This window comes from Schistocerca cancellata, chromosome 1, assembly GCF_023864275.1.
Source record: "Schistocerca cancellata isolate TAMUIC-IGC-003103 chromosome 1, iqSchCanc2.1, whole genome shotgun sequence".
NCBI lineage: Eukaryota > Metazoa > Arthropoda > Insecta > Orthoptera > Acrididae > Schistocerca > Schistocerca cancellata.
The window spans coordinates 10286081-10299920 of record NC_064626.1 but is presented as its reverse complement, the minus strand read 5'-3'; the positions used below and the strand labels follow the sequence as shown (position 1 = coordinate 10299920).

The window sequence follows — 13840 nt, the reverse complement described above, 5'->3', positions numbered from 1 at the left end:
GGATGTATTTTTCAATTTTTTCTCCTGTTTTCTTTTGTATATTTGTTGTATTGGGTATGGATATTTCTATTAGTTGTGTTAATTTCTTCTTTTTATTGGTGAGTATGATGTCAGGTTTGTTATGTGGTGTTGTTTTATCTGTTATAATGGTTCTGTTCCAGTATAATTTGCATTCATCATTCTCCAGTACATTTTGTGGTGCATACTTGTATGTGGGAACGTGTTGTTTTATAAGTTTATGTTGTAAGGCAAGCTGTTGATGTATTATTTTTGCTACATTGTCATGTCTTCTGTGGTATTCTGTATTTGCTAGTATTGTACACCCGCTTGTGATGTGATCTACTGTTCCTATCTGTTGTTTGCAAAGTCTGCATTTATCTGTTGTAGTATTGGGATCTTTAATAATATGATTGCTGTAATATCTGGTGTTTATTGTTTGATCCTGTACTGCAACCATGAATCCTTCCGTCTCACTGTATATATTGCCTTTTCTTAGCCATGTGTTGGATGTGTCTTGATCGATGTGTGGCTGTGTTAGATGATACGGGTGCTTGCCACGTAGTGTTTTCTTTTTCCAATTTACTTTCTTCATATCTGTTGATGTTACGTGATTTAAAGGGTTGTAGAAGTGGTTATGAAATTGCAGTGGTGTAGCCGATGTATTTATATGAGTGACTGCTTTGTGTATTTTGCTAGTTTCTGCTCGTTCTAGAACGAATTTTCTTAAATTGTCTACCTGTCCTTAATGTAGGTTTTTTATGTTGATAAATCCCCTTCCTCCTTCCTTTCTGCTTAATGTGAATCTTTCAGTTGCTGAATGTATGTGATGTATTCTATATTTGTGGCATTGTGATCGTGTAAGTGTATTGAGTGCTTCTAGGTCTGTGTTACTCCATTTCACTACTCCAAATGAGTAGGTCAATATTGGTATAGCATAAGTATTTACAGCTTTTGTCTTGTTTCTTGCTGTCAATTCTGTTTTCAGTATTTTTGTTAGTCTTTGTCTATATTTTTCTTTTAGTTCTTCTTTAATATTTGTATTATCTATTCCTATTTTTTGTCTGTATCTTAGATATTTATAGGCATCTGTTTTTTGCATCGCTTCTATGGAGCCGGTGTGGTTATCCAATATGTAATCTTCCTGTTTAGTGTGTTTTCCCTTGACTATGCTATTTTTCTTACATTTGTCTGTTCCAAAAGCCATATTTATATCATTGCTGAATACTTCTGTTATCTTTAGTAATTGGTTGAGTTGTTGATTTGTTGCTGCCAGTAGTTTTAGATCATCCATGTATAGATTTTGTGTGGGTATGTTCCAGTAATATTGTATCCATAATTTGTATTATTTAGCATGTTGGATAGTGGGTCCAGAGCAAGGCAGAACCAGAAAGGACTTAATGAGTCTCCTTGATATATTCCACGCTTAATCTGTATTGGCTGCGATGTGATATTATTTGAATTGGTTTGGATATTAAGTGTGGTTTTCCAAATTTTCATTACTATGTTTAGGAACTGTATCAATTTAGGATCTACTTTGTATATTTCCAATATTTGTAGTAAGCATGAGTGGGGTACACTATCAAAAGCTTTTTGGTAATCAATGTATGCGTAGCGTAGCGACCTTTGTTTAGTTTTAGCTTGATATATCACCTCTGCATCTATTATCAGTTGCTCTTTACATCCTCGTGCTTCTTTGCAACAGCCTTTTTGTTCTTCATTTATAATTTTGTTCTGTGTTGTATGTGTCACTAATTTCTGTGTAATGACTGAAGTTAATATTTTGTATATTGTTAGTAGGCATGTTATGGGGCGATATTATCATTTATTATTATTATTATTATTATTATTATTATTATTATTTTCTTTCTTTTCTTTTCTCCCTCATTCTTTTCATATATAAGTGATAGTATGTGGATATGCTGCGAGTTCCACCAAGTAAAAAAAAAAAAAAAAAAAAAAAAAAAAAAAAAAAAAAAAAAAAAAAGTGTATTCCAATTGTACATTAAAAGGTGTTATCAAGATGGCGAAGTTTATTCACACAATCATATTCTGTTCGTTATTCTATGTCGCATCGTGAATCCTGAAATCATGAGGATCGAAGCAGACCAGAAGAATTTGCATGAGCAGGGGAGGGGCAATCTGGAACCAGTATTGTCACACCAATCTCCATGCACAATAGCAGTAACAAGAAAAGGATGTACGTAAATTTACGAATGTTAAATGCTGAATACATGTATTGAATATTGAAGGTCTGTTTATATTAGTGCCAGTTAAATTTCACTCAGGATGTGTGTACCTTCCAATTTCTTTCAAAATTTCCCTTTCAATGATTTAAGCAGCATTTTTTTCAGTTTTCCAACCCCTTCCACCCCTATTCAAGTACCAGGAATGCTATTTCACTTCCTTTGACTTAAAACTGGATCTCCGATCATACTACTCGGAAATCTCAGCACACCAAAAGTATGTAATGGAACAAAAATGAATGTCAAACAGCTATCAAATAACCTCATCAAAGCTGAGCTTATGATTGGAAAGTACAAAGTCCTTTGTACTTTGCAACTATTTATCACCGGAATACCACTGATCTCTAATGAACTGCCATTCCAATTTAAAGGACTGAAATTTCCAATCAAATTAGCCTACAGTTTCACAATGAACAAAGTGCAAGGACAAGCATTCAAATTTGCGGCATCAACGTCAAAGACTCCTGCTCCTCTCACAGTCAACTATACATAGCTTGATCTTGAGTAGGAAATTTGAAAAATTTGTACATATATATCCCAGATAACAAAATGAAAAATGTTGTTTATAAACAAGTATTGTAAATGCTTAGAATATGTTTTCAATAAAAATATTTTTTACCTCGCATACTTTGAAGTTTATCCTTTTATTCCAACTAGCACACAATTTCATATCAACTCCCTGAGAAAAGCCGTGTACCCCAGCTAGTTATTATATGATCTACAATAGATCTATATCCTCTTGCTGACCTGGTAAATTTGTGTATGTCTTTCTTCCCAAAGAAACTATTTGTAATTTTTAAAATGATTGAAGGTAGCAAAATGTCCTGAGTATTTTTCTGTTTTCATTACACACATTTTCTGCTAATGTGCCTACTATTTTTGGAATTGGCATATTTGAAGTTCTACCAGTGAAATCTCCCATAAGTAAAATCTGATTTTTAATGTATCTGTTTAAGACCACTTGTAAGTGTTTGTAAAAGGCCTTGGATTTGTCATTTTTCCTTCTTCTGGGGCATAAGTTTGCATTATTCTTATTCCTCTTGGGATTTTGCTTTTACAAGGGTAATCCCAGATGTAAGGTCTCCTATTTTTTTATAAGTACATAGACCTGTTTATTTCTACAATGGTTTACATCAGTTTGCAGCTTGAACATTTAGCTATTTTTCGACATAATCACCATTTCTGTCGATGCATTTTTGTACACGCTGTGGCAGTTTTTGTATGCCCATGTCATACCAGCTCGCCGCCATGCTGTTCAGAAAGTTATGAACCTCTTCTTTCACCTGGTCATCGGAGCTGAATCGCTTTCCGGCCAAATGTTCTTTTAACCTACGGAACAGGGTGCCAAGTCAGGACTATAGGATGGGTGGCTGATTATGTTCCACTGAAACTGTTGCAGAGAGCAATAGTTTGCTGAGTGATGTGTGGGCGAGCGTTGTCATGGAGAATGTGTACGCCCTTGCCCAACATTCCTCTTCTCTGGTTCTGAATTGTCCATTTGAGTTTTTTCAGAGTCTCACAATACCTGTCAGCGTTAATTGTGGTCCCAGTGATTCAGCTCCGACGACAAGGTGAAAGAAGAGGTTCAAAACTTTCTGAACAGCATGGTGGCGAGCTGGTATGACATGAGCAGACAAAAACTGCCACAGTGTCTACAAAAATGCATCAACAGAAATGGTGATTATGTCGAAAAATAGCTACATGTTCAAGCTGTAAACTGATGCAAACCATTGTAGAAATAAACAGGTGTATGTACTTATAAAAAAATAGGAGACCTTACTTTTGTAATTACCCTCGTATTAGTTTTGAATTATTCATCCATGGAGTAATGAAAAAAGATAAAACCAAAACTACAATAAATTAAAATGTCATGCTCGCTGCTAAAGTACTGCCACATGAACAATCTACATCTACATCTACGTCCATACTCTGCAAGCCACCAGACGGTGTGTGGCGGAGGGTACCTTGAGTAACTCTATCGGTTCTCCCTTCTATTCCAGTCTTGTATTGTTCACGGAAAGAAGGATTGTCGGTATGTTTCTGTAGTGGCTCTAATCTCTCTGATTTTATCCTCATGGTCTCTTCGCGAGATATACAGGGTGGTCCCGAATTCATGGTACAAACTTTAATGGTAGGTGCAGGACATTGTAACAAGGATATATTGTATAGGAATGTATAGTCCCAGGTGACGCGGTGAGGCGTAAACAGGGGAAATAACGGCCGAAAGGAAAACGAAAGATTTTATTGAAATCGTTGTTGACAAGTGTCATGTTTACAGTAAGTGTTCAAAATTGCGTCCACCATGAGCGATACATGCTTGACAGCGTCGGTGCAGCGATTGGCGTACACGTTCAAAGATGCCTGGTATTTCACGCACACCTGCAGCAGCTACAGATATGCGAGCAACGAGATCCTCATCTGAGTCAACTGGAGTCTCATAAACAAGACTCTTAAGATGTCCCCATAAAAAGTAATCGAGGCAAGAGAAATCAGGAGATCGGGGTGGCCAAGGGACTGGTCCACCACGCCCAATCCATCTAGCACCAAACGTGGCATTCAGGTAATTCCGTACAGCAGTGCTGAAGTGTGCTGGCGCTCCATCGTGCTGAAACCACATGCGGTTACGAATGGAGAGCGGAACATCTTGCAGCAGTTCTGGTAACACTTCTTGCAGAAAAATACGATAGCTTTCGCCACAGAGTCGCGTGGGTAGTAAGTATGGCCCAATCAAAAAGTCGTTCACAATACCAGCCCACACATTAATACCGAAACGTTGTTGATACGCATGTGGACGCGTTGCATGTGGATTATCTGTTGCCCACACATGGGAATTGTGCGCATTAAAGACACCCTCGCGTGAAAATGTCGCTTCATCTGTAAATAGCACATGACCTACGAAATCCGGCTGCAACGCACATTGCTGCAACAACCACTGGCAGAAGTTCACGCGAAGAGGATAATCTGCCGGATTCAATGCTTGTACTTTTTGAAAATGGAAGGGGTGTAAGCGATTTTCATTTAACACTCTGCATACAGTCTGATGACTCACATGTACGTCACGCGCAACAGTTCTTGTGCTTGACTCGGGTCTATCAGCCACTATGTTCAAGATGCGTTCTTCCAGTCTTGGAGTGCGTACAGCTCTTAATCGACCAGCGTCATGTCTGTTGACGTCGAACGTACCTGTTTCACAAAGTTGACGATGTAACCGTTGAAAAATTCTATGATCCGGCATTCGTCGATTAGGATACTCCGCGCGATACATTCGTAACGCAGCTCTGGCGTTACCATTTGCACGGCCGTACATGTAATGCATGTCTGCTTTTTCTGCATACGTAAAGTCACCCATCGTCTACGGCAGCACAATTGTGAATGGCGCTTGTCCCTACTGCGATACATCATGTTCATCTACTGTCCTCTACCGGCAGTGACACCAACCGATCACTCCATTTCTCTTTCCCCTGTTTACGCCTCACCGCGTCACCTGCGACTATACATTCCTATACAATAAATCCTTGTTACAATGTCCTGTACCTACCATTAAAGTTTGTACCATGAATTCGGGACCACCCTGTACGTAGGAGGGAGCAATATACTGCTTGACTCTTCGGTGAAGGTATGTTCTCAAAACGTCAACAAAAGCCCGTACCGAGCTGAGCGTCTCTCCTGCAGAGTCTTCCTCTGGAGTTTATCTATCATCTCCGTAACGCTTTCACGATTACTAAATGATCCTGTAATGAAGCGCACTGCTCTCTGTTGGATCTTCTCTCTCACTTCCATCAACCCCATCTAGCATGGATGCCACACTGCTGAGCAGCATTCAAGCAGTGGGCGAACAAGCGTACTGTAACCTACTTCCTTTGTTTTCAGATTGCATTTCCTTAGGATTCTTCCAATGAATCTCAGTCTGCCATCTGCTTTACCGACGATCAACTTTATATGATCATTCCATTTTAAATCACTCCTAATACGTACTCCCAGATAATTTATGGAATTACTGCTTCCAGTTGCTGACCTGCTATTTTATAGCTAAATGATAAGGGATCTATCTTTCTATGTATTCACAGCACATTACACTTGTCTACATTGAGATTTAATTGCCATTCCCTGCACCATGCATCAATTCGTTGCAGATCCTCCTGCATTTCATTACAATTTTCCATAGTTACAACCTCTCGATATACCACAGCATCATCCGCAAAAAGCCTCAGTGAACTTTCGATGTCATCCACAAGGCAGGGTGTCTACGTGGACAAGGAAAAAAAAATTCCCGGATTTTTCCCGGATTTCCCGGTTATAAAGACCATTTCTCCCGGATGAAATTACGTATAAAGCGGGTGAAAATACATCCGTGTTAAGTAACAGTATACTTTCCCTCGGAGCTGTAAAACCTATCAGTCCTTTGAATCCTAAAGGTCTTATACCGGCGGAGGACGTCCCAGCACTTTAGGAAACGAAATCCAGGAAAAACAATGCGTTTGGAAAGTTGTTTGATGCGAGACAATATGCACAGAGTTTATTTTCGTATTGCTAAAGTATATACACAAATTCCACAAATTACAGCACGGTAGCTTCCGAAACTCTAAAATAGAGATTGCGTTGAGCGATGCACTTTTGTCAGCCAGTCATAGCTCATGTCACGTGACCTCGCTAGCGAATGACGGCAGTTATTCAGAGCACGAGGCCTACGAGAAAGACAGGCCGCGGCGCGTACGTTACGAAGGTGGGCCGAGCTCGCTCAATTCAGCAAAGTGCGTTTCTACACCGGTTAACTCATAAGCAGATGTGTATGTACGAACGAGAATTGCATCCTCTATTGGCATCCACTGTTATTAGTCCTACAATGATAGGAAGTCCGTAGGCCTACTAACAGGCTCTAATTTGGCAATTAAAATCGTGCCAAAATGATTATCAGTTGCTTAGAAAAGTCGAAGTGTTCTGGCATGAAGGGACTTGTGACATTGCTCAGTAACACATTATGCACATTTTTTTGAAGGTCAATGGAACTTTTTGCATCGATTGCATAATTTTTTATCTATGAAAGTACAACATTAAATATGAAAACTAACTTGAAGCTCGGTCTTTTTTTAGCGTGTGTTACACGTTAAGTTATATCAAATACAAATGTGCCGGTAAAATTTTAAATAGTGGCATAAATGACTTACCTTCTGGGCCCGACATTTTTCATATGGCTGATCCTCAAAGTGTTACGTTTTCAATGAGAGTTATAACGCCCTGTGATTTAAGAAATGCACTGCACATTCTCACACGTAACATAAATCATCTTGCGTGGAAATTTACTTCGAAAGTAACGCATCTCAAGCCACTATTCGTAATATTTTCTGGTGATCTGTTAGAAATGTAAACAATTGTGACGTCACACACATCAAATAAACGTTTATTTTGGTGTTATTCTCTGATTTGTGTTTCATTGCTGCAATATTATTTAGCAGTAGTGGACTAAAGTTCTTTGTCAGCGTATCAGATCTTACACGTCACACCTACAAAACTTTAACTGCAATCTAAAACAACGAAAAATCCCGGAATTCTAAAAAATTCCCGGGTTTTTCCCGGATTTGTCCCGGATGAAAAAATTCCCGGGTTTTTCCCGGAATTCCCGGATGTCCCGGGCCGTATACACCCTGACAAGGTCATTTATGTATATTGTGAATAGCAATGGTCCTACGACACTCCCCTGTGGCACACCTGAAATCACTCTTACTTTGGAAGACTTCTCTCCATTGAGAATGACATGCTGCGTTCTGTTATCTAGGAACTCTTAAATCCAATCACACAATTGGTCTGATAGTCCATATGCTCTTACTTTGTTCATTAAACGACTGTGGGGAACTGTATCGAACACCTTGCGGAAGTCAAGAAACACGGCATCTACCTGTGAACCCGTGTCTATGGCCCTCTGAGTCTCGTGGACGAATAGCGCGAGCTGGGTTTCACACGACCGTCTTTTTCGAAACTCATGCTGATTCCTACAGAGTAGATTTCTAGTTTCCAGAAAAGTCATTATACTCGAACATAATACGTGTTCCAAAATTCTACCACTGATCGACGTTAGGTATATAGATCTATAGTTCTGCAAATCGGTTTGACGTCCCTTCTTGAAAATGGAGAAGAAGTTAGTAAGCAATAAACTGTTTTCCTTTCATTAGTCTGTGAGGCTCTTGGTTGGAGAGGGTTTGGAATTTATGTTTTAAGTTTTTGGAAGTTGCTAAGTGCTCTCATTCTCAAATACTGAACAAATATAACACGAGTAGTTTGTGCACCATTACGTGCTTCGAGGCATACACGTACTGAGTCGTAGAAAGGCACAACAAAATGACTGCTATACATTTGATGTTTTGGCCAAAAGGCCTTCTCCTAAATTAGAAAACACACATACTTTCACAAAAGCACAACTCTCCAAACACACACCTCACATCTTCTCTTTGATCTTGTGTTTTTATGTCAGTTTTGGCCAAAAGCTCAAATGCATGGCAGTCTTTTTGTTGTACCTGTCTGCAACTCAATGTCTCCTCTATATGGCAAGTAGCAAACTATCCTCAATATAGTATGGTCATTATTTGATCCTGGACTTTCCACTGTTCAGTTTTTAAATTTGATACTTGTATTATTGTCTTAAACCTTTAATATAAGATTATACCTCTTAATGCCAAGCTTATGACAGCATTTGAATTTTTTTAAAAATTCTGTCAATAAGTGTATGAAATACTGAAAACAACATCTCTGTTGCTCCTCCAAACCATCAGTCAGACAACCTGCAACTGGGACCTGGTGACCATTTTAGCCACTTAGTAACATAAACAAGCCCTAAAACGTTACTCAACATATGTTTACACAATGACAGATGGCTACTTTTATACTTTCAGTGCAAACTGAAAGATTTCAGAGTATGAGTCAAACATCTTGTAGCTCTAGTGTAGAAGCCTGCTGATTTCAATTTATGTTAGTAATGAGTTCCATAGAAATTTCAGTCTCATGCTTTGGCATGTTAATCACCAATACTGGGTGAACCTAAACTGAGCCCATCTGAGAAAACCATCTGTCACTAAAACTGTGGTGACAGGCCAGTACTCGAACCCAGACTTCCTGCTTATAATGAGCAGACACAGTAACTATCATGCAACCTGAGCACTTTTTCATAAGTTTGTATGGGTTTTTTCAGAGGTGAAACCATTAATGGCACTCTGGCACACTCAGTAACAGACTCTGCATCATGGTTCATGAACTGCAAACAAGATTGAAATGGGAGAAAAAGAAAAGGGGATGGAGAGGGAACAGATGGCAAGGCTCCTGACATCAAAAGGTGGCAATTATGAAAATAAATACGGTTTCATTCTTCTCCATCTACACCTACATCCATACTCTGAAAACCACGGTAAGGTGCACAGCAGAGGTTACGTTCCACTGTACCAGTTATTAGGTCTTCTTCCCGTTTCATTCACATACGGAGAGCAGAAAGAATGATTGTTTGAATGCCTCTGTATGTGCAGTAATTATTCTAATCCTATCCTCACAATACCTATGTGTGTGATGCGTAAGGGATTGTAGTATTCCTTGGCAGTGCATAAATGTATTAATGTCATTGCTTCTCCACATTTCTAATATACTGTTGTTGTTGTTGTTGTTGTTGTTGTCTTTGTTGAGGTCTTCTTCAGAAGACTGGTTTGATACACAAAACATGCTAGTCTATCCAGTGCATAGCTACAGCTACCTACATCCATCTGAACCCTCTTACTGTATTCAAGCCCTGGTCTCCCTCTACAACCCCATCCCTCCACACTTCCTTTGTTCCCAAATTATTGTTGCCTCAGAATGTGCCCTATCAACTGATGCCTTCTTTTAGTCCAGCCGCCCCATAAATTTCTTTTTTCCCCAATTTGATTTTGTACCTCTTTGTCAGTTACTCGATTTATCCATTTAATGTTCAACTCTCTTCTGTAGCACCACATTTTGAAAGCACCTATTCTCTCCTTGTTGAAATACTTATCGTCCTCATTCCACTTCTGTAAAAGGCTATGCCTCATACAAACACCATCTGAAAAGACTACCTACATTTAATATATTTATATTTGATATTAAGAGGTTAAAATGTCAGTAAAACCTGCAAATGAGCTCAATGTTTTTCACCAGTGATACTTAAGGAGTATTCTGGAGATCAGTTATTGCAATCAAATTTCAAATGATGGTGTGTTGAGAAGACAAGGTCTACACAGCCTGCACAAAGTTGCTGCTGAAAAAAGAATAAACCTTGTGGGATATATTTTACACAAGATGGAAGAATCTCCAAATCAGCACTGTCACGGAAATCAACAGATGCACACAGAACTACAAGAGTATTATAAATGATTGACATAATTTCATAAATTCACATAAATTGACATAATGTCATAAAACTCAACATTCCATACGAAAACACAACAAGTTTCACTTCAGATATCTGCCAAGAAAGTGCAGCAGTGAGCAAGATGGCAACAGGCACCAGGCACCAGGAAAGCATTTCTTGCACTTGAAAAATCGTGTTCATTTCAGTATCAGTATCAGTCTGTGTAACAGCGCAATGACACAGAGATCCAACAGTTGCCAACTCCATTTGACAATGGTATGTGCAGTTCAGAATGCAAAGGAAATCGTGAGATTGGCCTGCAGAGAGTGAAGAAACAGACGACTGTGTTCAGTTGAGTTTCACATATAGCCCACAGAAGTCAAACAGAGCAAGCAGATTGCTAAACATACCACAACCGACTGTTTGGAACACCTTATGGAAATGACCAAAGCTGAAGCCTCACCACTCACAACTGCTACTAACCCTGATTCTCAATAATAGAGTCAGATGGTTTGAATTTTTGGCACAGATGCTTATGGAAGAGGATGAATTTTGTTAGAAACTCATCTTCAGTGATGAAACAACATTTTTTTGTGAATGGCACAGCAAATATGTACAACATACGAATCTGGGGAAGAGATAATCCGCATGCCATTGTGCAATACATTTGAGATTCATCAAAGTTAACGAGTCCTTTGCATTCTCACAGTTTAAAGTTTACAGACCCTTTCTCTCTTCTGAAGAGACCATTACAGGTCATATGTAACTGGACATGCCTGAAAATTGGCTCATGTCACAACGGCAGACTGACAGTCTGGACTTCATCTAGTAACAGGATGGTGTTCCACCCCACTTGCATCATTATATTTTCAATTAGGAAACTGAGAAACTGATCGACTGGTTGTGGTCAGGGTGACGATCAACAATTCACGTCGTGGCCTCCACACTCTCCCAATCTAACTCCGTGTGGTATTTTTTCTGTTATTACATGAAAGATTAAGTGTTTATGCCAAAAGAAAAAAATGGGTTTTTCTATGTGTGCAAAGCAGTGTGATGAGATGTCAAATAATAAAGCTGCAGCAAATCTGTAAAATAGCTTCAATCATTTCTACCATCCTTAAGCTGTCGGCACACGGACCGTGCATCTGAACATTGAGCGTCGAGCGTGCCGAGTTTCTGACTTCATAGCGTGGAATAGCACGTTCGGGAGTCTTTCCGAAATTGCAGAGCAGTATCTGGCATGTCAGATATTCTGAGCGTGCATCTGAGCATTGACCAATGAGATGGCACAACGCCACCTACGTCACACACACGCCGTCTCCCTTCAGTACAGAGTTGTGAGGCGCCATATTGGCATTCATTTTAACCCTACATGTATATATGCCATTTCTGAGCACCAGTAAATTGAGAATCACTGGAAAACCCGTTGTTAACTGTGTGATTTGTTCCGATAAAATAGTGAGAAACATCATATTTGTGGCAAAATAATTATTTTAACTTGCGTATTATGATAGTAGGCAGCGGCACACTGAAGATCCACCCAAAATGCACTGTTCTTGGTACAATTTGTTATGATTAAATTTCAATTAGTAACATATCTACGATTAAGGTTTTCAGCAAGGGGTAACATAATATGATTAGATACATGCAATCTGTTGTTGGCTTAGCATAACGAGTAGCGTCACTGTCCTATATTGAGATGTTTGTTGGGGCAGTGGTTCGCGTCTAGACACTCTGCAGCATCCCCAACTCTCTTGTGGTTCCCTTTCTAGGTACTCCACATCGACATATGCTCGTAGATACATATCGTCAGTAGGTTTTCTGGCTTTACTTCCCGACGTGACAGCAACGACTCTCCAATGAGGTGCGGGCCTTGTGTTTTGCTATTACTGTGTGTCTTGTAAATATCGCTTTTATTTAGTAATTTGCCCGGCTAAAACTCTCCCCTTTTATGATTAAGACTGCCTGCGCCATCTTTCGGAGGGAGTGGGGACGTCAAAGAGTCACATAAGTTCATATTAAGCAGTCCGTAAAATACGTAAACGTTCATTTCAGTTAGCAAGTTAGTTAATGCCTACGCTTTCCGCTAGATGGTGCTGACTTACTGCTGAATAGCTTTGGTTCCGTAAAACCTTCACTGATTAGTACTAGGTAAATGAAATAAGTACAACACTCTCGTATTTCACTTTCGCCCTATGTTCAAGGATTAGGATAGAGATGGATGATGGTCTACTTAAAAGGTTCCTAGCCTGGAGGAATCTAAATAGACCACAAATGCCGATATGCAAGCGCTCTACGCCCAGATTCGCAACTAACGGCACACGACACTTTCAAAAGTCCACACGTTAATATCTGAATACTGGTACCCTGTAATAGACCAAGATGCAACATCTGTCCCATACATTCTCCCGCCACCACCTACTCCAGTCCAGTCACTTGCATCATCTATCCCATCACAGGCAGGGCTACTTATGAAATCAGTTATGTTATCTAGAGGTTAAGCTAAAACCACTGTGCCGCATTCTAAGTGGGCACGGCAACCGACACGCTCTCTGTCCACATAAATGGCCAGCAATAAACTGTGATCGAGAAACAACAGGACCACCCTGTTGCTGGGTACACTACCCTACATGACATTCTTCATTTCAATGACCGCTTCACAGCCCGTGCCATCTGGATCCTTCCCACAAATGGGGAACTCTTCCCGCAATATATCCTACGTTCCCTTAACCCTCCCGGCCTCAACCTTCGTCCTTACCCGTCGAGTCCCTTCCCTGTTCCCATTTCAGGTGGGTGGTGATGAATTACTGTACTACCTTTCCACACATATTACTGCAGGAGGCATCAGCAATATGGTAGAATTTGAAGCGATTTTGTCAATATGGTACATTCACAGTGCAAGAATAAAATCTATGATAAAATATTCTTCGTGACTACAGTACATTATTTCAGGTTTGATCCAACATAAAGTGGTAAAAATTCACTTACATTCCCTTTTGTTAATGGCGATAAGAATTAGTTTGCATCATAAATGGTAAAAATCACCTTTGAAAATCGTTCATGAACTGAATTTTACCAGCTTGTGACAGACCAAAGTTATGAACATGATCCTACGTAGTATTATTCTTCAGGTGCTTCCGTTGTATGATAAGCATATGTACTTATATGTTCTGATGAATACAACATATCTGTACCACTATTAATTTTGTCATATACTATGAGAGGAAATGACATTTGATATGACATGGCACAAGGA

General features: G+C 39.5%; 1 protein-coding gene across 2 annotated transcripts in view; it reads right to left on the bottom strand.

Moving 5' to 3' along the window:
- LOC126164011 (kanadaptin) overlaps positions 1–13840 on the bottom strand; it is a 318048-nt gene that overhangs the window by 197550 nt on the left and 106658 nt on the right. The window lies entirely within an intron of this gene.